Source organism: Magnolia sinica, chromosome 8, assembly GCF_029962835.1.
Source record: "Magnolia sinica isolate HGM2019 chromosome 8, MsV1, whole genome shotgun sequence".
Lineage (NCBI taxonomy): Eukaryota > Viridiplantae > Streptophyta > Magnoliopsida > Magnoliales > Magnoliaceae > Magnolia > Magnolia sinica.
The window spans coordinates 82350013-82356012 of record NC_080580.1 but is presented as its reverse complement, the minus strand read 5'-3'; positions in this window follow the sequence as shown (position 1 = coordinate 82356012).

Sequence of the window (6000 nt, the reverse complement as noted above, 5' to 3'; positions counted from 1 at the left end):
ATAGATAAAGATACCGTTTAGATTGTAAGTACACTTCACTCTTCTATGACATCTCATGAAGATCGGCTCAACATCTCAAGACTTAAAAGATGTCGCTCGGTGTCAATATTAAAAATCTCTGTATATGCCAACCACTCGGTGGAATGACCCTAGAAAGACCTTAAGTTAGGTGCCTTTGAAAAATGTTTAAAATGGGTAAACTATAGTGTAAGTTCACTGAAGTTCGGCTAACCCAACATTAGGTTTGGGCAGCTGAACTTACTTCGGCTAACCTAACTTCAGTTCTAGCCAAGTTTTCAGATTTAAACATTTAAAAAATCTGTTACAAATTTGGCTAGCCCAACTTAGGGTTCGGTTAGCTTAACTTAACGTTCGACCAGCTCGAAGAAAGTTCGGGTCATTTTCTAACAAACATTTCTTGGATTTTCGAGAGATTTTGGCCAGTCAAATTGGAAATTCAGTTAGCTGAATTTTGGCTTGGGCCAGCTGAATTTTGAATAAAACTTATCTTGTGCAATCCGATAGCCATTGGAATGGAATCGTTAGAATCCGGCCAGCTGAACTTATTCATAGGTCGACCAAATTTCTGAATAATTTGGTTATAAATAGGGACTTTCTCTCATTCTATTAAAAAACGAAATTCACTGATAAACCTTATGCAAGTTAGAGAGAAACTCAGGTCCTCCTTAAGCCATCTGTATGGTAATTATTATCTTTATTTAGCTTATTCAATTCCCTTTTCTCAAGTTGATGTTAAATGCAATTAAAGAGTAATCTATCCAATACTGGAGAAATAGAAATTGAATATCCAGCATTAACGTTTATATTCATTGAAATACATTATATCTCTATATTTTTTTTGGTTGAGTATATACTGCCTCTTCGACACTCAAGGAAAAAAATCGCTACATCAAGCTTCAATTACATTTTCGAATCGTCATTTGAAGATAAGTACGAATTGTTAATTATTGTTCTTTTATTTGGGTTTTTCTAAGATAACCCATAAATCTCTGTGAGTTGATTTGTGATAGCCCGTGAAAATCACAAAGGAGGTTTTGTTGTGATAGCCCGTGAAAATCATAAGAACTGTAAGAGGCTGTTAAGGTGAACTAGTGAAAATCTTGAAATAATGAAAGTCAAAATTATGAGGATAATAATTTTGAGAATGAAGGTGTGAGTTTAAGCACCGAACCACTATGATCTCTTGTGCCTATGTGGTGAATGTTATATTTATTTCATTATTTGTGGTGAATGCTGTATTTATTTTATTGTCTCTTACTAGTTTGAAAGTTTGATTTTAAAGACATCGTGGTATAAGATTGTCCTGCCTAAAATACTAAGTGAAAGTTGTCCTACGAATTATTTGGAATCAAGGTTTCAATACTTTTTGCGATTGAGATTATTTATTCCGCTTTATTTCAAAGAATTTGGTATTGTTCCCCCCCCCCCCCCCAAATAAAAAATCGATAGCTCATCTTTCATTATCTCAGGCTGAATACCTTAAGAATGCATTAGTAAAGTATGAGATGAACAAAGCAAAGCCGGTTAACGTTCCCCATACAACTTATTTTCGGCTTTCTTCTAAGCAGTGTCTTGAAACGGATGAAGAAAAGTAGGTAATGCCTCGTGTGCTTTATTCGAGTGCGGTTGATAACTTGATGTATATCATTGTATGTATGAGACCAGATATTTTACATGTGGTGGGTGTAGTTAGCAGATACATATCTAACCCCGACAAACAACACTGGGAGGCAATGAAATGACTACTCCGATATATTCAAGGTACGCAGGACTATGTCTTGACTTCTCTAGGTTTGGCAAAGGTAGAGTGAAGACCGATTGTGTATGAGAAGTGATAATTGTGGAGCTATGATGGAGACAAAGTAAAGATAGATGATCAGACATCCTATGTTACAGCATGAAGATTAAAGTCATAGTAGAGATTGTTGAAAATTAGATGCCTCAAATTTATGTTGAAACAGAGGCCATCAATCAGTCGACAATTTAGTCAACAGGTCGAAGGATATTGAAATATTCATTTTTTGGGCAAAACTCTTTGGATTGCTTTTGGAGTTTTTGACATGTCAAAAACTCTAGTCGACAGGTCGACCAGACTGATCGACTAGACCGATTGACGCATCTCGACCAGTTGATTCGACAAGTTGACAGATTGCACAATTTTGCACAATTTATTTCTATTTTTCATTTCACCTTAAATATATGGGTGTGATTAGGATTAGAGTGAAGGCTAGACGTGTTTAAGGGTTCGAGAGGGTTTTGGAGAGAGTAAAAGCCATGGCTTTTTCTCTTAAAGCTTTGAATCAGATAGATTTCATTTCTTGTAATTTTGTTATTCATAGTACATTATCATCTTGTACTGTCACTTTTTTCTGCAATGATTTTTTTATGTAAATTTAAAGTGTTCTTTATTGAATTTGTTTGTATAATTGTAATTACTTTGTTTGCTTTCTCTCCGTGTGCTTATGCGAGTCCCAACAAAGAAAAGATGATTTTGTCCTAATAAACTTAAAGGGAGATTAAATAAATATCACTATGGTCCCTAGAAAGGCTTGAATGGCAACATTTCAATGGTGGATGTCATTATCCCCGTGGTGTATTGTGGTGGGTTCTACTTAAGCTTTAGCTTTGGATATGCTTTAATTTTGGGCTCCAACCCTAAAATGACTCGGAATAACATATGGACGGCATGGATAAGACACATACATCCAAAGTATGCAATCCACCTCGAGAAAAAGGACAGTACCTTACGGAGTACCTGAAACTGTATTCTTGTCACTTCCCTACATGGGATCCAGCCTGATGATAGTCAACCAACGGGCCCCACTGCAAAATCTCTCAAATCGGACGATCTTGGACCCTCACGTGTACTTAAAACTGGCAAAGGCAAAGAGATTACACTCCAAAGCTTTCATAAGCCCACAAAGCTAGAATACGACACACGTGTGTGGGATCCGAGCCTTTCCATACGGTGGACCACACTGATTAGATCTTCTGACAAAATGATTCTTTCACTCCTTTAAGTGGGCCAAAGTGTCCAAAAAAAACAGACTGGCTAGAACAATTTTTCCCGCCCATCCCATATTTTGTGAATAAAACGGCTTGATTTTCAAACCAGAAGGGCTGTGGCCCACCCCATCAAAAGCATGGACCTCACACACGTGTGCCCCCACAGTCGCCTATCACGTCTTACGTGTTCAATCGTATGTGCTTCATCCGTCCAGTAATTTCCGATCGTTGGATATTGATAATCTCAACCGTCTAGTAATTTCCACTAATCCAGTGGTTTAAGTGGAAACGGATTGGCTACTGACCCTGCCACTGGCCAATGGCAGATGGTCGGTGCTCTGTGGGCCCCACCATGATGTATGTGTTTCATCCATGCCATCCACCCATTCTTCCAGATCATTTTATCACATGAGCCCAAAAATGAAGTTGATCCAAATCTCAAATGGACCGCACAGTGTTGAATGAACGCTCACCATTAAAAACTTCTCGGGGGCCACTAAGTTTTTGAATCAAGCTGATATATATATTTTCCATCCATCCAAGTCTGTATGACCTAATCAACAGGTTAGATGTCAAAAAACCATTACAGTGGGCCCTAGGAGTTTTTTAATGGTGGATGTTCAATCACTACCCTGGGCTGGTGCCCATAGCTAGCGCCTTTCCATTGGTGCGTCAGAGTAGGCCCCATCACAGCTATCGAGGTAAGTGAGACGACTATTGCAAACGGCGTTACGGCCCGTTTCACCCGAGTACCTGCTCGAGATGAGAAAGCATCCGAATTCTCTCCCGCCTCTCCCTCTTTCGAGTCCAACAAAAACTCATTTCTCTCCCGCTCTCTCTCTCTCTCCCTTTCTCAAATCCAACAGAAACCGCCATGTCTTTGTTGCATCTCACGGCGTGCTAACCCTGACGCATGAATCAGACCTCGAATCCAAAGCCTCTCACCATAGGAGCCCTCCATTGTCCGAGAGAAACCCAAACACTCCACATCAGGTCTGTCTAATTCTCTCTCTCTCTCTCTCTCTCTCTCTCTCTCAATCTTATTTGCAACAGCATGGGGATTTGGAGATTTATCATTTTCGAATGTGGATTTGGTCATTTTTTAGCTTCGTATGTCGATTTTTAGGATTTGGGGATTTTTCAACTTCGGAGGTAGATTTTAGAATTTGGGGATTTTCTAACCTGAATGTGGAAATTAATTTGGGGAATTTAGCATCTTCTTTGGGATGCCTAATCTAGACTTGGTAAGGAGCAAGGAGTCTGCAAGCACTGGGGATGCATGGTTCGACTTCACATTCATATTCGACGAATAATGGAGGGCTCTGCCGAACATAGATTACAATCTGTTTAGAGTCCAAATTCATTGTTAGACTTGAATATGTTTGAAAAGTAGCCCACCCTTTTGGTGATGAAAAGCCAACTTTTCAAAGTTTTCTTATTGGTGCAGTTACTGAGAATGTCTTGAAAGCTGAAAATCTACTCAGCCGGATAATCTTAAAGTTTTTGCAATGTTTCCAGTTTATGATGTAGCAAGACGAGACACATTTACAAATCTTGCGGATATAAGGGCTAAGGAAATCGATCTCTACTCAACTAATCAAGATTGCATCAAGATGCTTGTTGGAAACAAAGTTGATAAGGTAATTCCAACGAAGGTTTACAACAACTATACCTCCATTCTCAGAGGACTTTTCAACACAGGGTGGCCTCGGAACTTCTATGCTGTAAATGTGGTTTAAGTGCACTTCCAATCACGGCCTTATTCTTTTGAATTATATATCATAAGATTTCCACAGTTTAAATACAAGATATGCATCTTGATGTTTAATTTTGCAGGAAAGTGGAGGGGTTGTCATGAAGAAAGAGGGAATTGATTTTGCTCGGGAGTATGGAGGCCAATTCCTTGAATGTAGTGCAAAAACTTGAATTAATGTACAGCAGTGTTTTGAAGAGCTTGTTTTAAAGGTGCACACTCTGTCAACATTTATTTTTATTTTATTTCAGGATGATCATGTGGACATGGAAAAAAGTTGTCCTTGGCATTTGTGATGGAAGAGTGGTCTAACGGATCGATTTTTGTCAGAAAAACCGCATAAAACAGATAGCCCACTTGTTTTAACTTATAGTAGAAACCGAGTAGAAATGAGTGGAGTCTTATTTCAGGCCGTTCAGCAGGAAATAGAGAGCCTAGTACTTGGCTTGTTATTACTGCAGCATATATATTAGTTTTTATTTATTTAATCAATCAATCATGCTCTTCTTTCTTGTAGCGAATTTTGGGTTAGACTGATTTTTAAGATCCAGGTGAAAATATGGTGACACATCTAATGGATGAGTGGACTGGATGAAAATTCTCCACCATGCAGCTATATGCTTAACTATGTTTGTTAGTTCCTTACTTCAATTCTCATATGTATGTGTGGAAGCTGCTTTAGTGCTGGATTCTTTTTTTTTTTTCTTTTTTGATATACATGATGGAAATATATTGGTAGGATCATCCAATCAGTCCTACCAAAAAAAAAAAGTGTGATTTTGCACTGTGGGAATGAAAAGTTGGTAGTCCACATCAGTTGATTGTATGTCCTGAGGTTTCTAAAAGCTAGCATGGCATAGGCAGCTTCCCTACCCCTTTTGCATAAAAGATCCATCATCATAGTATGTAGAATGTACATGCCTGCTTGCATAATGCTACCACTAGTATGATTTTCTTGAACTGTGAACTCCGGGATGCAGGAAATTGTCTACTCCAATGGGAGAATTTTCATCTTCGCTCCCTGTCCAAGGCTCCTGTTGGCAAAAAGAAATTTGATTTGTTTTGTATACTTCCTTATCCAATCATTTTCATGATGGATTTCATTTTTTAAATTCCAGCACTTTTTGGAAGTATCTTTTCATGCAGTGTGATTTTTTTTTTCTTCTTGTTTGATAGATGATGAAATTAGGGGTGCACATTCAATTGGTTTTTTGCAGGAA